General features: G+C 59.2%; 1 long non-coding RNA gene across 1 annotated transcript; it reads right to left on the bottom strand.

The window, feature by feature from the left end:
* Positions 1–1,459: 1,459 nt before the first annotated feature.
* LOC144719339 (uncharacterized) lies at positions 1,460–4,993 on the bottom strand. Its single transcript, XR_013585582.1, has 2 exons — positions 4,964–4,993; positions 1,460–1,739 (listed from the first exon to the last, which is right to left on the bottom strand). It is a non-coding gene; the product is annotated as an uncharacterized LOC144719339 (long non-coding RNA).
* Between the last annotated feature and the right edge of the window lie 21,732 nt (positions 4,994–26,725).

Below are 26,725 nucleotides of genomic sequence, written 5' to 3'. Positions count from 1 at the left end.
CCTGCTAAGCCGGAGACGAACGAACGGGGCCCGATTAAGTGGCAGAAACCACCACGGAACTAAACGTCGCTCGTAGCGCTATCCCTCGACGTCTCTCAACGTTGACGTTCTGCCGGTTATTCACCCCCCCAACCCCACACCCCCATCGTACTCCAGGTGTACGACAATCTCGCACGCTGCTGGCGTCGTAAAATCACAAAGCGCCCGAGGAGGCAGCGGGCTTGTTTCGAGATGGAACGCTTCAGCGAACGCCGCGGTGAGCAACTTTGGAGCGATGGCTCGACATCACAGCTCAAACGCGTCTGCAAATTCTTTGACGCGGTTCGTACGGCGATGACAGAAAAGTTTTAGAAGCGCGCGAAACGCTCTGAAATAAAACCGCCGAGACAGAGCCGTTTGTTGGCAGGGATGTCAGCCCCGGGGCGGTAGATTACCACCCTCGCTAAACCCAAGCGACTTGATAACGTTTCAAAAACGTTAGGCGCAAAAAATGTTCATGGGGGAGTTCGGAGCGACGTGCCGCGGCACGTCGTGCTCGCGACGTCGCCGCGAAACCGGGAGTTTGAACGTGCGTCGCTCGTCTCTGCGTGCGTGCGCGATATCAACGATGCTGGGGGGGGGGGGGGCAACGGAGCGCCGGTAAAAACAAGAGAGCGCGCTGTTCCCGTGCCGCCAGCCGGGTTTGCCCCGTGCCGCGACGTTCCCACGCCAGGACCTCCGGGGTGCCGCTCGTTCCCTCGACGCGTGTGGCCCGCTAAAGGGTCGCCCACCTACCGCCCGTACTACGACCTCGGCGAACTGCGCCTTGTGACCCTTGAAAGAGATAAAGTTTTGAGCGATCGATCTGATAGTATGTCACAGATCCGTCGCGGCTCGATTCAACGATCGATGACTTTGCTCCGCCTCCCCCGCGCGTCAATTCGCGATTGTTCCGTCTCGCTCGTGCAGGCCCGTTTGCCCGAGGCTAAATTTAACGTTTTCATATCGTTTGCATGAAATGTGTGCAAATCCGTAAAATAATCCGCTCTCGCGCGCGCAATTTGACGAGCGTGAGAATCAATTTCAATCAATGCATCCATGCATCATTACGTGCCCGGTAGGCAGACTTCCTGCCTAACTGGGGCATGGATTTCACAGCTGGAGCCGAACATTAACCCATTAATGGATGGGTGGCTGCACGTGACGCGGGGGAGCGGTGGTTGTGGCGGTTGCACCTCGCCGTGCACTGCATAGCAGCAATCGCGGGGAGGAGGGGCGGGGTGGTGGGGGCATGCGGCCGTTCAAAATCGATTTTTGTGCCGTAATCCACCAGCTGCGGCGGGTTCCTTCGCAGGTGGGGCAAGGAACGTACCCCCCCTTTGCTCCCACCCACCCCCCACCACCGCACCCCCCCCCCCACCTGCTCTCCCAATCTGCAAACGGAGAGAGCCCTACCCAAGGCGGCGAAACGTGCCGCACGTTACCCAGTTGGGAGAATTTTATTGAAAAAAGAACAAGACCATTGCGGCAGCCGGGCCCATCCGTCCGCAGGAGTCATTTACAGGAGGAAAGTGGAGGCGGAGAAGAATGGCGGCAGTGTGCGGCACAAAAACAACACGGGCCTCTGCAGGAGCGGAAGTCGCGGCTGTGTCTCTGACACGCAGACGCAGGGCCAGCAGCGCGCGCCCTTCTCCGCTGATGATGCTTCTCGTGTAAACTACTCCGCTCCACCGTACAACTGCGCACGCTCTCTTCCTGCTCTGAAAAAAAGCGCGTGTATTTCTCAGTCATCTCTCTCGGCGCGTTTGTGCCGACACGCCAGAAGACGCTCGCGCGCGGTGGTGGTGGTGGTGGCGGTGGTTCAAATCGTCCCCATTACCCTGAACAGCCGCTGCGTGGTCAAAGCCGTCAGGCCGGCGGGCGGACAGACGCAACGAAAATGCGCGCGCTTCGCTCCGTTCGCGCGCGTGTGGGCGTGCGTCACGTAGCCGGGGCCTGTCAATTTATCCGATAATGGCTCTCGCGCGTGGCGCGTGCGAAGAAGGGCGAGAGAGTAAAGTGGGCGAGCGCGGAGCGGCGAGACGAGACGACGCGATGACGCCCGCGCGACACAAAATTAATCCGACGAACGTAACGCGAGCGGGTCCCCCCTCCCCCTCGCCGACACCAACAGCGCACCCCCCCCCCACCAACCCACACTCCACCGCCTCCACCCCTCCGTCGATCCCCTTCTCCCTCCAGCCGCGTGCTTCCCCCAGCAATCCGAGTGCTCACTCCGCGTGGCTCTGGCCAAAACAGGCGCAGCAGGCAAATTTCTCGCCCGCAGCTGTCCGGCGGGACGATGTGCCAGCGCCGCGGGCTGGCGGAGGCCGCACGGGGTGCGCGTGCGGGGGAGCAGCTGGTGCCCACCCCCTACGCGTCGCAAAAAAATATCGAGGGCCGTGAAAAATCCGCGCCGAACTGCGCGGCTCTAGCGTCGCGGAGAGAAACCATGGGGGGCCGGGGGGGGGCAGTGGGAGCGGGAGCGCCGGCCAATGGCGCGCAGGCGGGGTCACGGCGGGGGGCGGCCTTGTCGGCCCCGAGGTCGCCACGTCCCTCTCCGTGACGCTCCCGAGTGAAGTGCGCGGCGCGCTTCCAATAGCTGCTGCCGATCTCCTGTCGAGCAAAAAATTGGACGCCGCGAACCCCGAGACGTCGCTTACGAGCGCAGGGCCAAGAAGTGTGGGCAGCCGTCAAAGCCCACAAGCCAGACACGATCGTTTCCAGCTGCTGTTATGGGTGAAAAATAATGATTTGGTCATAACGACGACAAAAAAAAAAGTTCCCACCCGCCACCTCGGATTACCGCCGCAAAAACGATGAATTCCAACACGGTCTCTCACACGGTTGCGGCGAGGCGCTGGATTGAATATTTTGAGCCGGAGAGCTATTTAGGGTCATCGCCGCCCACAAACGCGCACACACACGAACGTGCACACGAACGGACGCGCACACAAACGGACGCGTAAATGCGTGCGCTAGCCCGCGCAATAAACAGGACCCCAGGCAGCGTGCCGAGCGCATTGCGAATGTGGACGAACCGCCCGCCCACCCGCTCGTGATTGAGTGGCGTGCGCTTCAGAGCGCCCGGTCGTTATCGTGTGCCTACGAATGATCCACGACTCCCATTACTGCCGGAGCCTCTCAGTGATAGCGATACGACCGGCGTGCCCAATAACCCCCTCGCGCTCCGCCCGCCCTCCCCCAACGTGCCGCCGCCTCTCATCCCCCCCCCTCCTCCCTGCCCACCCCCAGCAGCCTCCTCCTCCACCCCGCCACCGCCCCCCCCCCCGGCACCACCACCACGCAGCCTCCTCCCTCCGCTCTCTCTCGCACGGCGGTCAATGGCCCAGATAATCTTTCCGCTGGACATTAGCCAATAGGGCCTCACGATTTTGTGACCAGCGCGGGCGGGCCGGCCTTTGCATAAATGATTCCCGCGAGGATTGATGGCGGCGGCCGATGCCGAGAGAGAGATATCGCGTGTAATTACCGCCGCGGCCGCGGTGGCGGCGGCGAGCTCGCGCCGCCATCCGCAGCCGCCGTTAAAGGCTGTGAGCGCGTCAATTACGAGTCGTGTTTGAACGCGCCTTTTGTGAAGCAGAACCAGCAAATCCTATTTCGGGAGAAACCCTGGAAACGAGGACGGGAGGGAAAAACAACACACGCGCGCACGCACGCACACCTGCGCTTCTGCTGCCGAAACGTGGGCCCACGCGTCCAAATAACCACCACCCGTCCGTATGTAGCCTTAACAGACTGTTGGGGCAAGTGCTGTGAGCGAGCAGCACCTTTGAAGGGCGGTACTGTGGAGCGCGAGGGAGTGGGGTGGCCAGCACCACGCCCAGCCACCTTTGTCTCCCCACACGCGCGCTCACACACGTGCACTGCTTGCACAGCGGAGCTTTATCCCGACCGACGTCCACGTACATGAACGACGGTGCACGCGCCCACACAGCTCGCGGCACAACGCTGGCACCGCCACAACACTCGCTGGCTGTGCGCGACCGGGGGGTGGGCAGGGGAGACACGGATTCACCCGTGGTTTTCCACGGCCCTGACCTCCGCAAGCCCGTGCTCTACATTAAGGACCTTCGAGTTCAACGGCTGTCTTTAAAAAAATGAAAAAAACGACACACACAAACTTATAATATTCGTCGTTTCAATGCTGCGCTCTGTAAGAATTGCTCTCAGCTGTTTTGTGGTTTTGAGAATTTTTGCGTGCTCAGGGTGGAGGTCAGGTAACCGAGGATCGATGGCGCAGGTGAAGACCTCGAGCCAGACAAAGGAGATGATGGGACTGCGAGAGCGGGGACCTTGGAAGGACGTGCCAACCGTGTAGGCCTAAGCCGGATCGAGTGAACAGTGTTAAGACTGCGGCCCCCGTGGAGTGAGGCGTTGAACCTGCGGTGACTACGGGAAGTGGTGGCGAGGTTTGGGGGGGTCAACGGCACGGGCCGCGGTGACCTCCTGACCTCACTTGACCTCAAGAGACCGTGACGACGGCTTGTCGACAACAAGCCTCGTGCTGCCGATGTCGTCGTCGTCGTGGTCATGGCCGCAAGCGCTGCGAGGAATATCGGCAACCTCAACGCGGCCTCCGTGATTACGGCAGGACCCCCCCCGACCCCCCCAAACCCCACCCCCACCATTTGTGGTTTAACTTTCCGGCAATCGCACTCTCTCCGATGACACAATATTGTGACGTGCGGGAGACGCTAATAATAATAATGTTGTGGAATATGCAGCGTGGGCACGAGTTTTGTGTGAACATCTTCCCTACAAAGTGCCGCCGTCGCCGCCGCCGCTGCTGCTGCTGCCGCGAGCTCATTATTGTTTTGTTGGCATGTTGAAAATTAAATTGTCACACCACAGAGAGGCTGATTAATTGGAATCTCGGGAGAGAGGGCCGCGGGTTAAAAATAAAGACGAGCGAACTTCCTACCTTATCCTCCACGTCACTGTCGCTGTCACACTGCAACACAAAAAACAAGGGTGGTGGGAGGAGGGGAGAGGGAGAGAGAAAGAAAAACCACACGCACGTGTTAATCAACAGGCACACCGGCGGCGGCAGCAGCAGCAGCAACAGTAGTAACGAGCGTAATAGACAAATTGCTTTTTGCATAAAATAATGATGATAAATCCCCGGGCGCGCTCCCCCCCCCCCCCCGCTGGCTCGGTGCCACGTGAGCCTCCCGCGCCGAGCACGCGCCAGGCGGCATGCAAACGCCCGCCGAAACCCGGTGCCTCCTCGCCAAAAGTGCCGCCCGGCGGCTAAACTCCCGGCACCGGCCGTCGGCACCCAGCCTGCCTCCCGGCCTCTACGCCGTCACCCCCCACCACCCCCTCCTACTGCTTGCACGTGCGTCAAATCACTCAGAGCCAAGCCACAACATTTACAATCCGAGTACGATCTTTCGCCAGTAACTAGCTTCATCAGGTGACAGCCAGTTGAAATTACTAGCGAAACCTCGGTGGTGGTGGCGGGTTTAATGACACATTTATATATTTACGCGCTCTAACCCAAAAAGAAATAATAAAAACATTGAAAGGCGGCTCTTTCTCTCTCTCTCGCTTTCGTGGGCAGCAGTGGCTCGGGCGATCCGAGTCTCGCGTGCCGGGAGGCCGGGTGTCACGGCCACGTCGAGGGGGACGCAGCGGGGAAGCCGGCTGGCCGACCCCTCCGCTGGCACGACGGCGCGGAGCGCGTTGGCGTTAATCTCCCATCGCTCGGAGTGAGTGAAGGGTCCACAATCGAAGCACGCGCTCATTTGCACGTTCGTTTAAAATGTTCCTCGACGGCTTAGTCGCGAAAGAAAACGCCGCGGGCAAACTACAACGGTGAATTAGGCGCCAGGTGAAGCCGCCACGTGCGACCGCTCAACCCGAGGGAAGCTGCTGCTGCAGCCCGATCACGACGACCCTGGACCATCGGCCCCGCGGATCGCCGCGGCACACGCGCACGGAGCTGGGTCTCCTCCGTGGCGCGCGAGACATTTCATTTCTCTTAGCTCGCGACACGGCGCCAGGAGCGAGGTCGCTACGGCGGCATCCCCTTCGCGCCAGGCGCGGTTCACACCGCCCCTTCTCTTCATATTTCCTGATCTGGTTCGAAGGTCCCAGCGGACTGAGAAGGCTACTCCCTCCCTCTCCTCCCTCCCTCTCCTCCCTCCCTCTCCTCCCTCCCACTCACCCCGATCGCTCTCCCCTCCCTACAGAGACTCACGACAGCACGCCGGGCTCGTGCTTTATAGCAGCAAGCTGCGCGCTTTCCTAGGGCAACATCCATCATCAAACCCTGGCCGACTCTTCCACGGGAGAGGGCCCCGACGTTCATTAAACACGTGACCGACTGTGCCGGATATCGCTGCGGACGGGCGGGCCGGCGGGCGGGCAGACGAACCGAATCGGCACGGTGGGGGGGGGGGGGGGAGACAAAAAAAAAACACGGCAAGCGCAAAATAATCAAAAACAAACCTCGGGAAAGGACGGGGGAGGGAGGAAGGGATGTTTTTCAAACGTGCGGAGTTGCCGGCGGGACGCGTGGCGAGGCTCTCGTTCCTGTCGCTCGCTCGCAACCAGCTCCGACCACTCATGACCCCCCGTTACTCCGGTCACCCCCCCCCCCCACCTCCCACCCCCCACCCGTGCCTCCCTTCCACACGTCCCAGCACACGGCCTTACGATGTACGAGCCTCCCCCCTCCCCAGATTAACCGCGCGCGGAAGTCACAAGTGCACCCGTTTCAGGGCCATGTACGTTCAACTTCTTTTGCGCCGCACGTCGCCAGCCGCGCTATCCGGTCCCAGACAATCCCAGCTAAATACAAAAACCCACCGTGATCAACAACCGCCACCGACGTGAAACTCCACCACCACTTAGCCAATCGCAAAAACCTGCAACCAAATAATTAGCGGCCAATGCCAATTAGCAAAGAGCAGCAGTGAAACTCCTCGGTCTGTGTGGGGTTTGCGTTCACGACAACCGCCGCTGCTTCTGCCGCTGCAGCTGTTGCCCCTGCTGCTGCTGCTGCCGCTGCCGCTGCTTACTAATAATAACGACGACGATGTCAGCCTGTGGGGGGCAAGTGAGCAACACCGGAGCCATGCACGGAATACCAACCGGCGGCGGTGGGCGAGAGAGAGAGAGACAGATATGAGTAAGTGGGATGAAATGAGCGTGCCCCGCCGGGCTGTGCGCGTCTAAAGTCTCGTCATTAGGCGCGGCGCCACGCCGCGGACGGGCCCGCGGGAGGCCATCACGCCGCCACTCTCGTCTCCGCGGCCTTCAAACCCAAAAGTAAAAAAAAAAACCTCCCGGCCAGCCCGAGAGACACGGAGAGAGCCGGTGAGAGAGAGGAGAGAGCACGTGCCGGGATACATAAAGAAATAACCGCAATGAACCTCAAAGACGGGAAAGGCCCTGAGTGATGGTAACGACGGAGCAACGGCCGCGTGGGCGAGCGCGGCGCAGCGAGGTGCCGGCTGCTGCGCTGGCGGCAAGAGGACAAGAGCAGCGACGCCCGCGCTAATGAGCACGCGCTGGGTGCGCGCCAGCGCCTTGTACCCAAATTTACAAAGGGCAGGGGTGGTGTTGGTGTGCTCGTGCTGGTGGGTGAGATGGGGAGGGGAGAGATGTGAAATCTAATGCGCAGCTTCCTCGTTATATTATTATATTATCACCATCGCTCCGTGGTTCACACGTGCGTGCATGGTACAATTAATTTTTTGTGGTTGTTTTAGCTCGGTGTTATCGGGGTGTTCTATAAAAATTACCCATCATGCCCAGTACAGCAAGCACAATTTTGCACTTTTAAATTGAACTCTAACAGCGATTATTGTTTGGGGGAGGGAGCGGAGGCGCATTGGTTAGCCGACTAACGCTATAAATCCGGTGACCTGACTTTGATTCCCGGCCCTCAAAACCCGCGGTAACCGGCGTGGTGAAGTACGGTCAAACATCCGACACGGCATTCGGGGAGACCGCACGATCAAAGCGCACGCAGCCAGCGAGTCGCTCTGCCGCAAGGTTGCGAGGGACGGACGAGCGGCCGCTTCTCTCCATCACGCGGCACGCCACGGGGTCGGGGTCGGCCGCCGGAGCGGCCACGGTGCGATGGGGTCACCGCGGTTCCCCCAGCACCCCCCATCCCCAGCCCCCCCCCTCCCCGAGCCGCCCTCTCTCTCTCTCCGTGCGCACGCGGCACCGGCGCCCTAATTCTTTCCGTCAAGTGGGTTTGACTTTTTTTTTATTGTATAAAGGAGCGCGATCGCTTAAATAAATAAGGGCGCCAAAATTGACAGAGCGCACGGGCCGACGACGCGCCGCTCGTTTGCACGGCACGACGCTCGGCACGGCGTTCAATATTAAACGCTCGTGCGCGCCCAGGCTCACGGCTATTGGGCGCTCTGATCCACACTCGAATCCTTAGATGAAGCTTTGCACGGCGTGGCTGGGTGGGGAGCGGGGGACTGGCGGGGGGGGGGGGGGTGAGGGGGGCGACACGACGCACCGTGTGACCCGACACTTTGGGAACGATCGTAGATTTGCGCAAAAATTGCCGAACCCGCTGGGCTGCAAGGTGAGCGGTGAAGGCGGTACAGCAAGCGGGTTCGCGGACCCGTCTGTGGGCACCGTTGAGCGTCAGCCCCCCTCGTGCGTGCGTGTGTGCGTGAGTGTACATGAGCGAGTGTACGTCAGCGAGTGCACGTGCGTGAGCACGCGAGTACACGTGTGATGGAGCTCACTGCAAGCGAAAGCGAGCACCGGGGGAAGAATCCTTTGTGCAACGGGTTTACCATTTCCAACGTCCAGCACAGGAAGTACACGTGTGTGTGTGTATATATATATACACACACACACGCGTGCACGCACACACTCATTAGACGAGGGCCGGGCCGTGGCCCTCCGTGCCGAACGCCCTCGGACGGACCGCCGCCTGGGACGCGGCAGCGCGGGCGGCGCATCTGTTTGGCGGCGCTCCGCACGGCCGGGCGGCGCGGGGGAGACGGCGGCCCGCGTGGAAGTGGGACAAACGGAGCGTTACACAACCGGCTCCCTTCGCTCCGTGCCTCGCTCTTGCTCTCTCTCGCTCTCCTGCGCCTGCCTCTCTCTCTCTCCCCCGCTTCGCTCGCACGCGTGCTCCCCTCCCACCCTCTCGCTCTCTCGCTCTCTCTGGCTCGCTCTCCCAGCCCAGCGGTGCAGTCTCTCTCTGATTAATAGTGTTATCTTGGCTACCTGAATTACTTCCCGGCGCTATCCCCCACAGCCCCACGCGTCAGCTTCCCCCATGCACCCGCGTCCTCCCAAACACTCTCCCGCTCCTTCCCATTGCCCCGAGCAAAGCAAACAGACGACGACGCTCGCAGAGCCAGCTGAGCAGAGGCCTCCTGCCATCAGCCAAACGCCGCCGCCGCCACTGCCGCCCCACCCCGTAAAAAACCCATAATCCTTCACTTGCCCCAAACGGCATTAACCTCGGCACCCTCTTAACTGCAAACTTCGCCGGCTTCGCTTCTTCCCCGGCGCGCGTCGATCATAAACGACGAGGCTACGGTCGGCGTGCTCGCAGGCGACTGCGCAATCCGAGCGGCGTCATTAATCGCCGTGGCAGCAGCGATGGCAGAGTCGGCAGGGCGGCGCGGGAGCCACGCAAATCCGTCCATCGACTCGCCACGTCACGTGGCTATCCGTGGGGATGTGGCGATCCGTGAGTCGTCACGACGCCTCGCTTGACGACTCGGCGGTCGCGGCCGTCAGGGGTCAAAGGGCGATTAATTAATGACCGTACGAGGACTAAAAAAGAACGCGACGCGTTGTTCTGTAGCGGGGCGCCCTCGCCAACGTGCGCGACGTTCACGCAACAACCACTCGGTGATCACGTGACGATCACGTGACGATGACGTGACGATCACGCAGGCTTGCAACCAGGCTCTCGGATTTCGGTCGGGTACGTGATCCGGAAAACATTTACGGACGCACCCGGCACACCACATCCAGGGTTCATCTCGTGTTGGGTAGTGGCTGCCACTTAAGTCACATTTCTACTGCAGAAGTCGACCAGCGACCCCAAAAATATTCGCTGAGAAATGAATCCCTCCATCCGGCTAACGGCCGATTGATTACGATCGGGGATCAGAATTTGATTTAAGTTTACAGGTCTCTATGTGACTCTACGGGTCTCCATGTGACTCTGGGTCGCGTCTTCTTTCTCTTATTGCAAACGCCGGTAACCCCATCTACGACTCTGCACTTCTCCACTCCTCCTCTCAAACGAGAGGCACCTCCGAGATCCGTCTTGGGCCCAGCGCTGGACAGAACAACGCGTGCGTCATTAATAAACAACACCGGCGGCACCGCCGGTGCAACCGCGGCAACGTACGCGCCGGTCGGCATCGACCCCGGGGGAGCGCTCGGCTACGCGGCGCCGGAAAATCCGCGGGGGCACGGTAGAGAAATTTGACGGCGTCGAGCGGCGGCACGCGCGCGCCAGTTCCACGTGACGCCGTGAAGCGGGCGGCAAAGCACAGCGACGGTAAGAGCCCCGGCAAGGGCGAGGGAGGTCGCGAGCCGAGTCGGTGCGCCGCTCGGTGGGCTGGCGAGCCTCAAATCACACGGACAGCCGGCGCGCGCGGTGGTGCGCGCGGTGGTGCGCGCCACGCAGCACGAGGCTCAGGCGGGGCCTCGGTGTGCGTGGGCCGAGCGAGGTACGTGACTGCGTGCGTGCGCGTGCGTGTGTTGGCGTACGCGCGTGTATGTGCGCGTGTGTGCGCGCGTGTGTGCGCGCGTGTGTGCGCGCGTGTGCGTGTCCCCGTGGGCTGTTCTGGAGGCCACTGCCAGCTTGATGGGCCGCGTCTGTTTGCAAGCTGCCTGCACGTTCAACCCCATTAGTCACGGCCAGGGGGGGCGAGGTGGGAGGGGGGCGATGGAACTCTTCTCACCCAGCTCCCTCCACCGCCTTCCTCCGCCTCACTCCCAACTTACCCCCTCTCATCTTCCTTCCATCAGCACCTCTCAAAAAACTGCAGCCCCAGCTCACCCCCTCTCTCTACCCCACCGCCACCACCTCCCACGCTCCCCTCACTTCCACCCCCCTCCCCCGTGGCGCAGTCACTATGCAGAGTCAATTTCCGAGGGCAATGAGCCATCACCGCCGCCGCACGCCGCAGCCTGCCCCGTGGAGCGCGTGGGGAAAACGGCGACGACGACGCGGCCCCCCTCCTCCCCCCCCCCCCATGATCGTGACGGGCAGCCCTGCACGGCACACACAGGGGGGGAGGGGCGGGTCCACGGGGGCACCGCGACGGAGGCAGCGCTCTCGCCGCTGATGAGCGGTGGGGGGGGCAGCAGAAAAATATTCGAGCCCTCTGTTCGAGAAACAATGGAGAGGTCTCCGTGTTGGGCCGAGCTCTCGACGCGAGCGTCGATCTGTTCGCCGGGGCGGCGCCAATCGGTGAGAAACGGCGCCGATTCCACGCCAATTCTTTCGTAGCCGGCTCTCCCCTCCTCCCCCGCGCCGCCGTTCTCTTATTACCGGGATCTCGCGTCGCCCCCCTCCCGTAACGAATGTAAATTTAATTTCACACATCCGATTAAATTTGAACCAATCCAAGCACAAGTGCATTAATCACGGCCGCGGACTACGCACGAAGCATTCCGGTCCAAAGTAACAGATTAAAAGTTAAAATAACGGAGACGGGGGAAACGCGCTTGAATTACGCCGCCCCCCCCCCCCACCCGACCGATGAATTTACGGACGGACGGAGTCGCGGAAAGGTCGCGGCGAATGACACCGGCGGCGCAGGCGGCGGAGGTTGTGAATCACGGCGCGGGGGAAGCAATTTAAAATAAAACAATTCACCCCCCCCCCCCCCCCCGGATCAGAAATGAGCATTTAATATTTATTGAGCCGAGGGCGGCGGGAACGTGTCACCGTGTCACCGTCTCACCGTGTTACCCCGCCGACGCGGCGGACCCGGTGGGGGGGGGGGGCAAGGATGCGCCGCGCAAGAGGGGGATGATAAAAAAAGATACCCGCCGCACTTTAATATAACGAATAAATAATTAACCCGGTGCAGGGTTGCCGGGCGGGTGGTGGTGGCGGTGAGGAGGGTGGGGGGGGGGCCTCGAGATTGAAGAGAGGGGGGGGAGCCGGCTCAGGGTAAGAATCGTTTGATTTCGCAGATGAGTAAAGACGCTGCTACCTGACCGCTTGCCCGCAGCAAAATGCTGCATAAATTATTCACGACCAGCCCCCTTCAGTGGAGGGAGGTGGGGGGGGTTCGGCAGGGCGAGCGGCGCCACGTGAAGCAGCAGAGGGGACGTGCGATTGTTAGCGAAGCGTGTGATGGTGACAGAGAGCCCGGCTTGCTGGCGCTTGCTGGCGCTCGCGTGGGGATCGCGTGGAGATCACGCGACCGCCACGGAGACACGGACCCCGCCGTGACGACGGGGACACGGACCCCGGCGTGACGACGAGGCCTCCGAGCCGCCCCCCCACGGCATGTCCCTGGCGCTTCGCCCGCCAGACCACCGGACATCGACCAACGCGTGCAAATTAACCACACAAAAAAACGATTCTGCGGTTTGGTTTGGTTTTCAAATCATCCTTTAAACAAAAGAACATTTACTTCTATCGAAGGGGGTTTGATTAGCTGGGGATGCGTGAAAAGCGCGCACACAGCCGGAGCGCCGACGTTCGGGGCATCGCTGCGCCAACAGGTGACCAGGAAGCACCTGGGTCGCAGAGTCGGTGAGTGACGTCGCCGTTTGAAGTCTCGTCGGGTGCCAGAAAGCTTCCCGCGATTCGCAAACGCCGACCGTCAACAGAACCTCGCGGCAGCCAGTACAGTTAGCGGGGAAGTTGAGCTACCTGCATGGAAATCCCATCCAAGCACTGCGATGCCTCTAGGCTGGTAATAGCAGCGTCGTTACGACCACGCATCTGTGTTGAACAAAGCTACACTGTGCGTGTGCACACGAGAGCGAGCGAGCGTGCGAGCGTGCGTGCGTGCACATCCACAGACATGGATAACCGCAGCCACACGTTGGCGGTTAGCAGCTCTGCTCGACAGCGTTTCCCGGATATCACGGCATAACAAAAGTGAGGCCCTGTGATCGCGCTGCCAAGGGTAATGAGCAGGTCTGGCGCGCAATGAAAGGGCGAGCCTGCCCGGGCCGGCAGCACGAGTGGCCAAGCGAGCAGCGCACAGGCCGCACATATCGGGCGCTCCGGCACCACCGCAGCCGCCGCACAACCACTACCAGCGCAACCGCAACCGCCAGCGGCAATGCCAGCGCACCGCTACCACAACCGCCATCGCTAGCAGCAGCAGCACCACCGCCACCACCAACAAGACAAAGATCCCCCGCATAGCCTGCAACAGACTGCCGTTAGCGAGCATCAATGCTGATGTTTACACATTAACAGCGCCACCAACACTACCACCACCACCACACCATGAAAGCCAATGCGGAGCTACATTACCCACCTGATTAGATAACAGCTACAGCAACAACAGCAGCTACAGCAGCAATAACAGCAGCAGCAACAACAGCTATAGCAGCTACAGCAGCAGCAACAACAGCTACATCAATAACAGCTACAGCAACACCCCCCCCCGCCCTGCCCCATCGCTGACACAGATTAACACGACGGGGCCTGTGAACACTGCGGTCAAGCTAATGACAAAGAATTATCACTGTTATGACATCCGTGCAATAATTGAATCAATACACTCGAGTGGGGATCCGGCCAGAGGCCACGGAGATGCCGAGTCTCCTCTGCGACGGAGACCCGAGATAAATGCCCCGATTGATTTATACGTTTTATTATTACTATCGCATTATTTTTTTAATGTCAGATAGAATTTTTGTCTTCTTTTTTAGACGCGCTGATCGGGCCGTGCGTGTGACGCCGTGGCCCCCGCGAAGCTTCGCTCACCATCGGAGAGTTCAAAACTCAACTCGGCCCATCGTCCCTCCCGGGGAGGGGGGGGGTGTCGATGAAAATGAATGCGCTAGTGCGGCAACCCTCACAGCGGTCGTCGCGCGTGAACCACACTCGCCCCCACCGCGAGGACGTGGAAATTGCCGTCTCAGGGACGATCGGTGGACGCGAGGCACCGTCCCAATCGCCTCTTGAGCAGAGAGGCACCTGGGAGTTGTATTCTGTCCGCCGCGTGTAATTATTTCTGCAATCACGACGAGCGGCAGAGCTGCCGTTATCAGGTGTGTGCAGGTGTGTACGGCGAGCGGTGGCGTAGCGGTTAGCGTGCTGCGCTACGAACCCGGCGACCCGAGTTCGATTCCGCGCTCACGGAGAACTTCAGTGACAATTGTCTGAACCGGTCCTGGGCCTCCCCCTAGGTCGACTCGGCCTCAAATAAGTACCTGGTGCGATGTAGAAACATCGCCACTGGGGAGACAAAGACGGCCCCGCGTGGTGCTGGCCACACACCCCATCGCGTACCGTGCCAGCCTTCCATAGGTACGACTTCCTCACTAACAGCACTTGCCCCAACAGTCTGTTAAGGCTATTCGGGGGACCTTTGTCTTTGCAGGCGACAAGCTGCGAGCGGTGGCCACGGAGCTGGCGCTGTTGCGCTGCGATGGCACTCGCGATGAATCTCAACCGGAGCGAACCCCGCAGGCCGCCGCGCTTCTGCGAGCATCGACGCCGCGTGGAATCCTCGTAAAAAAATTACAAAAAAAAAAGACGACTTTAACGAACGGGTTCAGAGCTTTCACATTTTTACGGCCGAACGATTAAAACTAATTTAACGGCGCCACGCTCGGCGCGCCCACATTTATTATTAAAAAAAAACCAGAACAGAGGCCCGCGCCGCTACGCCGGCTTCGACAACTACGAGCGCCATCTAAATAATCTCTCGTTAGTGGCACCGCGCGATAGGGCGGCGGCCGTTTGGAGGTCACGCCGCGGAGCGTTCTCCTGTCCTCCCCCAAGTCGGCGAGGATCATCGATCTTCCGGAAAGCGGAGTGCGGCGCTCGGCCCGGCCGGGCAACTGGCGGAGGAGTAAACATCAATTACGCCTAACGGCTCCCCACGCCTCCATTTACTTTTTTTTTTATTTCCCGTGCCGCCAACGTGGGGCATTTGTCTTGTAAGAGTCACCTTAATGAGAAGATCAATAACCGCATGCAGTCAAAACTGCGCCGGGCAGTAAATACCGCACACACGGCCACCGCCCGAGCCAGCGCAAGCACATGGGGCCACACGGGTGGGGGAGATACCGCCGGTTCCTCCCGTACACAGCGGCAGGGTGCTCGGCGACACCGCGCCAGCCCAACGTCAGGCCACCGCCAGGCCGCATCCCACCATGTCAGGTCGCGCCGCACCATCTCAGGCAGTGCCACGCCATGCCAGGCCATGCTAGGCCCTCCCAGGCCACACCACGCCCTGTCAGGCAGTGCCAGGTAACGTTCCCCCGGAATCCCAGTCCACTGTTGATGGCACAGAGGCAGTCGATGCATCCTTGGCCACAAAATTAATCCCCAGCGATTTATGCAGTAAAGAGTCATGGAACACTGAAGAACAATTTTCGGAAGGTTCCTGTATCGGGATGTTGAACAAATTCCTCACTAAGTACACTAGAAGCCTGGGAGGAAAACTCAGAATGCATTGCATAGGGGTAATTATTACGTTTTAATCCGCATGAACAAGTCGGGAGCGGATTATCTGTACCGTTAGCGAGTGGGCCACGTCACGGCTCTGTGGGGGTGGCAGACTCGCGTGATGGAAATGAGCTGGGCTCGTGGTTTAGAACAGTGGGATTTTGGGGACACGTCAATGAAAACGGAGTTGGGTGATTCTCAATATATTTTTTAAAAATTATTTTCCCCTCCAAATTAAAAAAATCATCCCCAGCTAATACACGGTAACTTGCTACTTGGTCAAATATTTGCTGCAGATGTTGCCGCTCATAATTCAAATGTTACGTTCGCATTTGCGTCTAACATAACATCGAATGATTTGTGTCCAGGACCGCCGCGTGATTGAGGGTTTCTTTTTTTTCCCCCTACCCCGCCCCGCAGCTGGCCCCCAGGATCAAGGGACGCCAACTCTCACCGGGCCCTCTCTCGGCGCAAAGACCGCGGCGATTAAAGCGACCGATCGACGCGAGTAGAGTTCAACAAGCGCGATCCGTCCCAATATCCCGGGCAGCTCGATCAGGTGCCACGCGTCGTTACGTTCATCCTCTTTGGTGCATTTCACGAGAGATGATTTGCGAGAAGAGAAAAAAAACAATTTCTTCAAAACAGATTATAAAATAAACCCTAAACCTCCCGTAACGGCTCTGGGGCTCAGGCCCTAATGAACACAACCCCTAATTCCTAAAGACAACCAGAAGATGCACTCTGTCTACGGTGCATTGCTCACTGGCAGCCCTAATTAAACGGCCAGATAATTGGCTCGCAGAGGTTGAGATGTTAAACGGGCAATGACAGGCTACAACTTCGTTAGCGGACCGCGCGTGGTGGGGGGGGCGGCGGCCGTGGAGGGGCGTGGGGTGGTGGTGGGGGGCGGGGGGTGGTGGTGGTGGGGGGGCAGTGGAAAGTGAACCCCAACACTTCCGTGACTCGCGCATGCATAATTTAGGCTCTCGGAAGCTACGACGCGCGGATTTACAGCCCCTTCACGCCTGCTCGGCAAAAATCGTTTACCCGACAATTTGCTTCCCTGCTCCTTAACGAGGTCGGTCTCCCGGCAACAGTCTCCGCGAGGTCGATAAATAATTCAGAGCGTGTTAATAAGAAGCGAACAGCCAATTTCCTGGATGGGGGAGGAAAAACGCTCCCCCGATAGCGGGCCCGCGGGCGACATCAGACGTCCAATTAGGTGCGAGCGCGAGCGCTGCTCTAGCCGCCCAATGCATTATTTATCAAACTCGACGCACGCCGCCCCGGGGCTAAACACGGCGGTGCCCGCCACGGCCTCCCGCGGCCGCAGCCGCCACGGCCCGGCGCGCGACGCGCGGCGGGGACGCTCGCCGCCGGGCGTGAGCCCGCCTGAAGCCCGCCGTTACAGAGGGGGGGGGGGAAGGCGGGGGAGGCAGGGGGGGGAGGCAGGGCGCCATGGTCGTAGCCACGACGCTCGGCTCCCGTTCGGCCGTAATCGGTCAACGATCGTGGGGTCACGCCGGCCCGTTTGGAATATTGTCGTCTCTGCGTCATCCCGTCTCGCCCGCCGCTCTCCGCCGTTTCCGTTACTCACCAAAATGTTCCGCGTAGGCAGCGGCGCACGAGCCGGAATAATAAAATCCCAACGCGTTCGTCAATAAAGCCGTGGCCCTAAAAGAGGAAAAGCGATACGACAGCCCTCGTCTCCGGCTATGGCCCTACCTGGCGGCCCAGAGGAAGGGCCATCGCCCGAATGACGAATATCAGCGCGCTGAACGCGTTGAGGATCTATTATTGACAACGTTTGGGATTTGTCGGCAAACGGATTTGTTGGTGGCGAGAAGTCCTCAGACATTTGGCGGCGGCGGTGGGGAGGTCAATATTTTTTAACTTTCCGCAATTTGCGAGAATGATTTGCCACGAGCGTGAAACACTTTGCCACGTTCGCTTTTAACCGGCTGAGAGAGACCTCCGTCGAGCGGGAGAGAGCTCGGCGGGGATTTTTATTTTTTAACGAGCGGCGGTTGGTAATTGCGACCCGTTACGAGGCCCACAATTCCACGTCGCTATCGTCTCTGATGTTGTCGTTCCGCTCGGAATTCACGCTCGTGGGCACGTACTTGCCTCGTTACAGTCGGCTCAAGAAAATTTGCGGCGTGCGATTTGCCGGTTTTTTTCCTCTTGCTTTGTTCTCGAAAAAAAAAATCCTGAAAGCAATTAAAGCAATTTCGCTTGGAATTATTAAAAAGCGCACGCATGATTTAATTTTGTCATTAAATGCAAAATGGCTATTATTGAAAGGTTGAGCTTAAATCTTTAATTGGACCCTGAGAGTCCCCTTAGCTTAACAAACAGAAAGACAGTGACGATCACACAAACACACGCTCCTGCGCCTACGAGAGAGACACAGAGAGAGACAGCAACCGTCACACAAACACACGCTCCTGAGCCTACGAGAGAGACACAGAGAGAGACAGCAACCGTCACACAAACACACGCTCCTGCGCCTACGAGAGAGACACAGAGAGAGACAGCAACCGTCACACAAACACACGCTCCTGCGCCTACGAGAGAGACACAGAGAGAGACAGCAACCGTCACACAAACACACGCTCCTGAGCCTACGAGAGAGACACAGAGAGAGACAGCAACCGTCACACAAACACACGCTCCTGAGCCTACGAGAGAGACACAGAGAGAGACAGCAACCGTCACACAAACACACGCTCCTGCGCCTACGAGAGACACAGAGAGAGACAGCAACCGTCACACAAACACACGCTCCTGAGCCTACGAGAGAGACACAGAGAGAGACAGCAACCGTCACACAAACACACGCTCCTGAGCCTACGAGAGAGACACAGAGAGAGACAGCAACCGTCACACAAACACACGCTCCTGAGCCTACGAGAGAGACAAAGACAGCGACCATCACACAAACACACACTTCCTGAGCCTATAAGAGACTGACACAGACAGACAGAGGTCACACAAACACACGCTCCTGAGCCTACGAGAGAGACACAGACAGACAAGAGGTCACACAAACACACGTTCCTGAGTCTACAAGAGAGACACAGACAGCGACCATCACACAAACACACGCTTCCTGAGCCAAAAAGAGACTGACACAGACAGACAAAGGTCACACAAACACACGCTCCTGAGCCTACGAGAGAGACACAGACAGACAGAGACAATCACACAAACACACACACCTGAGTCTACGACAGAGACAGACAGAGACGATCACACAAACACACACACCTGAGCCTACGAGAGAGACACAGACAGACAGAGACGGTCACACAAACACACGCTCCTGAGCCAAAGAGACAAACACAGACAGAGACGATCACACAAACACACGTTCCTGAGTCTACGGCAGACACAGACAGAGACGATCACACAAACACACGCTCCGGAGTCTACGACAGAGACAGACAGACAGAGACGATCACACAAACACACGCTTCCTGAGTCTACGACAGACACAGACAGAGACGATCACACAAACACACGCTTCCTGAGTCTACGACACAGACAGACAGAGACGGTCACACAAAGAAAACAAAATGGTGATGCCAAGGGCTGCTGGGAGGAATCGACGTGGGGGGTGTGCGGTGGTGGGGGAGCGTTCACACCGTCGGCGCTCCTCCCCGGAGCGCCGAGGCTCACGGCGCGACGTGTGGGACGTGTCAGACGGCGCAAGCCGTGCAATTTCCCGGGGCCCCGACGCCAGCAATTACCGCGCTGAAACGAGCCGCGTTGTGCCGAGCGCGTTCGGCGCTGCAAAGGATTTCCGTCGGGCACAGTGAGATGTTAATTTCTGTGCCGAGGGGAGGTTGGGGGGGAGGGAGGGAGGGGGGATCGGGTGGTTGGGGGAGGGCGGTGGTGGGGGGGCTGGCCCGTCACACCGCGCGCGGCGTAACCGCACAGGACAGGCACAAAATGCGCGCAAAGCGAGATTTATTCCGCTGCTGAATGTAAATGACAGATGTCGCCTTGAGGCCTGGCCACGGGGTCGCCATTATGGTCCAGTGGAGCCGCTCCGCTTGGGAGAGGAGTGCGTGTGTGTGCGAGTGTGCGCGCGAGTGTGCGCGCGTGCGTGCGCCGTGAATGTGCGTGTCTGGATCCGTGTCTGTGTGTGTGTATATGTGTGTGTGTGGTCAGTGTGTGTGTGGTCAGTGTGTGTGTGGTCAGTGTGTGTGTGTGGTCAGTGTGTGTGTGTGTGGTCAGTGTGTGTGTGGTCAGTGTGTGTGTGTGTGTTGTCAGTGTGTTCAATTCCCGCTCACGACCAACACCAGTGAAGATTATCTGAACCGGTCCTGAACCTCCACTCAGCCTACAATGAGGACCTGGTCCAGTGTGTAAAAACATCGCCACTGGGGAGACAAAGGCGGCCGGGCGTGGTGCTGGCCACCCACCCCCTCGTGTGCCGCCTTTGTAGGTGCTCGCTAACAGCACTTGCTCCAAGTCTCTGAAGGCTACACGGGAGATCTTTGTCTCTGACAATCCAGCGAGCACCCTACGTTTGTGTGTTTGTCCCACGAGTGTGGACGTGTGTGCGCGTCGTCAATTTGTGAGCGTGTCCGTTCGGCGCGTGAGCGAGTTCCATTCCCGCTCGTGGTCCAACATCAGTGGCAAATATCTGAACCAGTTCTTGGGCCTAAACGAAAATCGACTCGGCCAGAAATGGGTACCGAGTGCAATGTGTAAACTTCGCTACTCGGAAGAAAACGGCGGCCGGGCGCGGTGCTGGTCACCCACCGCCCTCAAGCACCGTGCCCCCCTTCATAGGGGCAACTCCCTCACAGCACTTGCCCCAGCAAGCCGAGCGGGGGGAGGGGGAAGGCTGTTCCTGGCAAAGACAACGATGACGACGACGTGAGAATTCTCTGCCGAGGAAAAGATTCATTTCATGCTTGGGGGCCAATTCCGTGGAAAATTAATGACCACGCGCGCGCGGTCGCCACGACGCGCTCTCCATCGCGATTACCATCGGCTGAGAAAACAACACGGCGGCGGCGGCCGATCCGCCGCCGTGTTCACTCGGGCGAGCGCGCGGCCCCAGACGCCCGCCGCCTCTCTCTGAGCGCCCTTGAGCGGGACCGGACGTTCGCACCGCCAAGTTTTCTGTCCCCCCCATCCCAAAGCCCCCCACTAACCCTTTCCGCCCACCGTCCGTCCCTACCCCCACCATTCGCGGAATTTTCACCGCCACTCTAGCATAGCAGGATTCATCGTCACCATCAGCAGCAGCAGCAGCAACAACAACGACGACATGACCAATCCATTGCTGGATGAAGGCCACCGACGATCCTGCGATGCAACGAACCAGCCGGCACCTGCAGCCCGAGTGCGGAGCCACTATTGTTCAAGTACCGTAGTAGTAGCATTCAACAGTGGGGTTCTCTTATGGAAAGATTGGTACCCCTGGCTGGGCCACCACGGTGGCGAGATGTTATATCCCTCGCCTGGCATGCAGGAGGTCGTAGGTTCCATCCCGACCCTGACGCCTGTATATTTGGAGTTCTCTCTAAGTTTGGAAGTGGAGGTCCAATCCAGCAGTGGATCGGCAACGGGGCTCCGCTTGCACGCGCACACAAGCAACCGGATCGAAGGGAATGAAACGAACGGCAGAGGGGTGGAGATTACGATAAACGCAGGCCAACGGTTGCATGCACAATTTGGCCACCGTAATTGTGAGCCAGAATCGCAAACGCCATGGAGCCCCGAGAGCGAAGGCTTTCTCCCAAGGCTAATCCCCTTGGCGCAAACGCGAGCGTCCGCTCCTGCCACCAGCCCTTCCATCTCCTGCCTGCTCGCTCCTCAATTAGCGCACTCGTACACTCGGGCACTCACACACTCACGCACACACGCACACACGCTCGCACACAACACTCCAGCCCCGGCGACCTTCACAGAGGTCGAGCGCCGCGCCCTCCGTGACGCAGCCTCTCAATCAATCGGCGCGTCGAGATAAACTGAGGGGGAGCAGCCGACGAGCGCGGGTTAGCCGGGGTCAACGTGTCCGGATCGACCTGCGCGCCGCCTAAGCCTCCTCGCGGCGAGAAGGGGCACGCAGCGCCCGGTCGTCCGGATCGCCGCCGGCTCGCCGGCGACTGCCGGCGGTCGCGGTAAAACAAAGAGGCGGGGGGGGGGGGCGCCGAACGCGACACCGCATCGTAATCCCGGCCTCCGCGAAAACACGCGAGCGGAAAATAAAATTGCGAGCTGCTGTTGCCGTCACGACGACTACGATCCTACGTGGCCCGTCAAGGGAAACACCGTTTGACTTGGCGTTTAATACCGTTTGAATTATTGGCCTCTGCAATTGTACTGTCAGACGCGCACACAAAGTGCAGGTTTTTTCTCATCAAGTAAATGCTCCCGGAAGAAAAAGGAACGCCCCTGTCGCAGACATCAAAGGTTAAAATGTCCCACGGGACGGCCGCGCTCCGCCGCATCGAGTCACAGAACTGACATTCTACGACGACCGCGGCGCTCGCCTTGCCAGCTATTATTATTATTATCATCATCATCATAAGTCCGCGAGCGCCGTGCTCTTACACAACGGTAGAATTCCTCACGCGCCCCATTTCACAGAAACCTACAATTTCTAGATTGTTTCAGGCGTTCAGTCTGGTCACGGACAAGCCTGCAATGCTGCCCTGGAAAAAATATATATATTGCCCCGCAGCCAGCTCAGACAAGCTAAGAGGCGAGCGTTAACGGGGCTTTAAGCAACATCCACTCCGGGCGCTGCGGGCACATTGCCCGGCCGCTCACGTGGCTGGCCAATCGTGCCGATTTGAAGGTAAACAGTGATTGCACGCAGGGCTGTAATTAGGGGACAAAGCCCAGACCCCTTCTACGTTGGGCGAGCTGCGGATTAACGCGTCTTTGCAGCCCCGGGCGCATTATGCATGCAATTCAAAAGCGTCCGCGCGAGAATGAAGCGGAATACGACCATTTCACAAGGAGCCGCGCACAAAAGCGCATCATCCATTTGCGCACAACGCGAGAGTGCACAAAGGCACGGCTGCGCGTGCACGGGAAAGAGAGAGCGAGAGAGAGAGAGAGAGCCGCTCTCCATTTTCCACCGCGCTCATGCGTCCCCTTTTCTCCACGCGCAAGGATAGAGCGCGCAAATTCAAAATGGGTTCCTTCTGCCCGCTAGCGCGGCCAGGGCCCCGCAGACCGAGCGGTCCGCCGGCCGACTGGCCGGCCGGCGCACGAGGGTGCACGGTGCAGGCTCCGGCGGGAGATCGCGCAGCCGCCGTCATCGTTGTCGTAGCCGCCGTGGGGAATCGCCGCCGCCGCGGCCCTCTGGGAGCCGCCGGGGGAGATGCCGAGTGCCGCTACCCTCAAGGCTCCTTGATCCCCGGGGTCAGCTTTCACAAAAGCAGAGTCACTGCGAGAGCTCGGCGCTTACTTCTCCGAGTGGTTGTCTCTCCGCGCTCCCCCTCCTTGTTACAAAGGTGCTCTCCAGCCCTAATTAAAGGTTATAATAACAAAGAAGCAAGCGCCGCCGCATGCAGTATTCATCACGCACTCTCCACTCGGGCCCCCTGCCTGGACTTGGAGAGAAGCGAAGAGGAGTGGGGGCAGGGTGGTAGAGGGGGGGCGGGGGGTGGACGATGGGGGTTGGTGGCGGTCGGGATGGAGAAAGAAAATATAAGCGAGTGGATTATTCTCCACTGCAGTAGCTTAAACGTTTAGTGCTTCTCATTAAACGGCACGACAGCCACAAAAACGGAGGAGCGGATCGCCGAGAATGAGGGCACGGCGGAGGAGCGGCATTTGTTGGCTCTCGCTAAGATGAAAGGGGGCTTTGATCCGACGTATTTTGGCTGCCTCTTGGCTCCATAATTGCGGCGCAACAAAAAACTGTCGCCGCGCGGAAAAACACGGAGACGCGGCCCCCTCGGCGGGAGAAATTTGCGCGATTATCCGAGCGGGAGCGAGCGGCGTCTCCGCGAAGCAGGTGCGCGCGTCAATTAAGGGCCACACGGCCCACGTGGCTCACGTCGCTCACATGGCCCACACACGACCCACACACGGCCCACACACAGCCCACGCCGCCCACACGGTCCATGTCACCCACATGGCCCACGTGGCTCACACGGCCCACACACGGCCCACACACGGCCCACACACGGCCCACACACGGCCCACACACGGCCCACACACGGCCCACACACGGCCCACACACGGCCCACACACGGCCCACGTGGCCCACATGGCATACGTGGCCACCGCTCCGGGAAACGTGTGCGGGCGGCGCTTTGCCGTGTTTGCGCGACCGGCCCTCCGTGCCAGATTCACATTTTCAGCAATTTTTGCATTTTTTCAGCAATAACTGTGCTTGTTGGCTTGAATGCACGTGTGTGCTCCCCTAGGTTGACTCAGCCTTAAGTGAGCACCTGGTGTGGTGTGTGAATATCAGCAACGGGGAGACAAAGGTGACCAGACACAATGTTGGCAACGACACCCCCTCCCCCTCGTGTGCCAGTGCCAGCCTTCATCAGTGCTGCTCGCTAACAGCACTTCCCCAACCATCGGTTAAGGCTATACGGGGGATCTTTGTGATTGTATCAGCAACGTAGCCCAGTCCTCAGTTAACCATCATCGTAAGCACAAACACCACAGCCACAACTGCTCTTATGTAACATTGGTGCATATATCACCAAGGCAACTACATGACACTCTCCGCACACACAACGCCTAAGCGCCCACCATGTGACTAATTTGTCCTGATTACCTAGGAAGCCACACTCTCACAACACCTACCTTGCCATACTCCTTCTTCACCGCACAAGACACCCATCTTATCAGTCTCATGGCTTAACCACACACTGACCGATCGAGCCACCTGCCTTGCCACGCACACACACCTGTCTTGCCACGCACAGACATACCTGCCTTGCCACACGCACACACACACACACCACCTGCCTTGCCACGCGCACACACACCTGCCTTGCCACACGTGTTTTTGCTTCCCCCTCTGGTGGCAGCCAGCACCACCACGTGGGCGCGCATTCCACAGAGGCCGGAGGACGGCCAAAGAGGCCGAAGGGCAGCTTTAGACGTCGTCGCGACAGCAGCGGAGGACAAGGGCCCCCCCCCCAAGGGCCCCCCCCACCCACCACCTCTACTTCAGCTGAGAACAGAGCCCTCCTACCGACCCGGCCCTGAGCTGTCTGAGAACAAGAGTGCAACTGGGTAAAGCTCATTAAAATGGAAACCGCTCGTTACTTCTCGGCACTGGCGGCAGCGCGAGGTGTCTTTGCGCCACCACAAAGGGGATCGCTGACCCCAAATTAAAGTGCTCTGCGCAGCGAAAGGCTACGGTGGCGTTAATGGTGGCGGTGGTAACGACAGCAGCTGTTTGGCAAGGTGCGGACAGGCACTGGAGGAGTTCTGCCTCCCTCCCCCTCTCACCTCACCTCCTCCGCTCCCCTCCCGCCCCCATCGCGCCAATGCTCACGGCACGAAGCTCAGGGCCAAATTTCGAAGACCATGCAAGCGCTGGGCAATTGGCCACCAAATGACTCCGCTTCACAATCGTAAGATCTCGTGTTCGGATCGACTCAGAAAATCACCATCTTCACCATCGTGATGGAATAAAAATAAGTGCCACTTTGCGCAAAAATCAATGACGGTTGTCTCGTAGCAAGGCTGGCCCCTGCCACAGTAACGTGGAATTTCCCCCACCGGCTCAGGATGTTTTGACAAGAGGGCGATTGCTGCCCAACCTTCGCCCTGAGCGTGCCGATACTTTGACCTTTGACTTTCGGTTCCCAGGAGCCGCGCTGTGTCGGCAGCTGCTCGCAATCTGGATGACCTTTAGCAGTCACGTCGTGGGCGTGCGTGTGCGTGCGAGCGAGATAGAGACCTAAGACCCAAGTCCTAACGCCATCTGCCCCCCCCCCCCAATCTGGGTGAATACACATGCAGCGCTCTCTCGGGAGCACGGCGGGAGGGCGGGTGGCGAGGTTTCGGTACCCACAGGTGGTATCCATCTCAGGGGCGCCGCTACATAACCGCGGCAGCGCCGCACACACCGGGTTGTAAAAATACCCTCCCTCCGAACCCCCCGCACCCACTTCACCACGCCCGCCCGCCCGCCAGCTTCCACCCCAATTCATTTTAACTGAACCTAAAAGCAAAAATCCGACTCAAACGGGCTCGCACGCCAATACCTGCGCACGCCGCGAATGACGCTTACAGAGGAATTGAAGGCAATCGCTTGTCCAACACTCGCACTGCCGCTGCCGCTGGGGGCGAGGCAACAGACAACATCACAGCGGAACCTCGGAGGTGCGGCGGTACCCCCCGTGGGAGGCAACGATCCTTTCAGCTCCCTCTCCTCTGATGAGCGAGCGCTCCTTTTTATTGCCGCGTTGCCTAAAGAGTTCCCAGCCCCCACCCCCCGCCGCCTCCCCCCCGCCCCCCACCGCTATTCCACCTCCGGCGGCGCTTGCACGTGCGGCGTTTTGGCAAGGCGCTGGCTCTCGCTCTTCTGCTCGTCGAGTACAAAAAAAAATAAAACTAAAGTTTTTGTTTGTCTTCTTCTTATTCGGTTCTCGTAATTAAACGGCCGCTCGCTGACGACGCGTCGCGAGCGGGGGCCACGTGAACCCGCGTGCGGGAGGAAGAGGAGGCCCGCGGAGTCACGGAGAGGCCCCCCCCCGATGACAAAGAAAGGCTCCAGGTGTCGGCGGTATTGAACGCGCGCTCTTTGTGACATTACATAAACGGATCAGCACAAAACAGTTGACTTAGCTTTGGGGTTCCCAAAGCCTCTCGATTGTTTTTGGTGGCTCAGAAGGCGGCGCGTGTCCAATCGCATTTTTTCGGGGGGGGGGGGGGGGTTTCTCCTCCTCCTCCTCCTCCTCCGCTCGTGGCGGCAGCGGCGGTCCTTGGGTTTGTTATTTTTTTTGGGGTTTTCCAAGCATGGGTGGCGAGGTCTGCCAGGGTGGCCCGCTCCGCAGCCCGGAGTGGCTTCAAAGCGGCTCCACCGAGGGAGTCCGTGGCGACCGCGACCAATGGGATTGG

Source organism: Lampetra planeri, chromosome 6 (genome assembly GCF_965212315.1).
Source record: "Lampetra planeri chromosome 6, kcLamPlan1.2.h2, whole genome shotgun sequence".
Lineage (NCBI taxonomy): Eukaryota > Metazoa > Chordata > Hyperoartia > Petromyzontiformes > Petromyzontidae > Lampetra > Lampetra planeri.
This window is presented reverse-complemented; position numbering and strand designations above follow the sequence as displayed.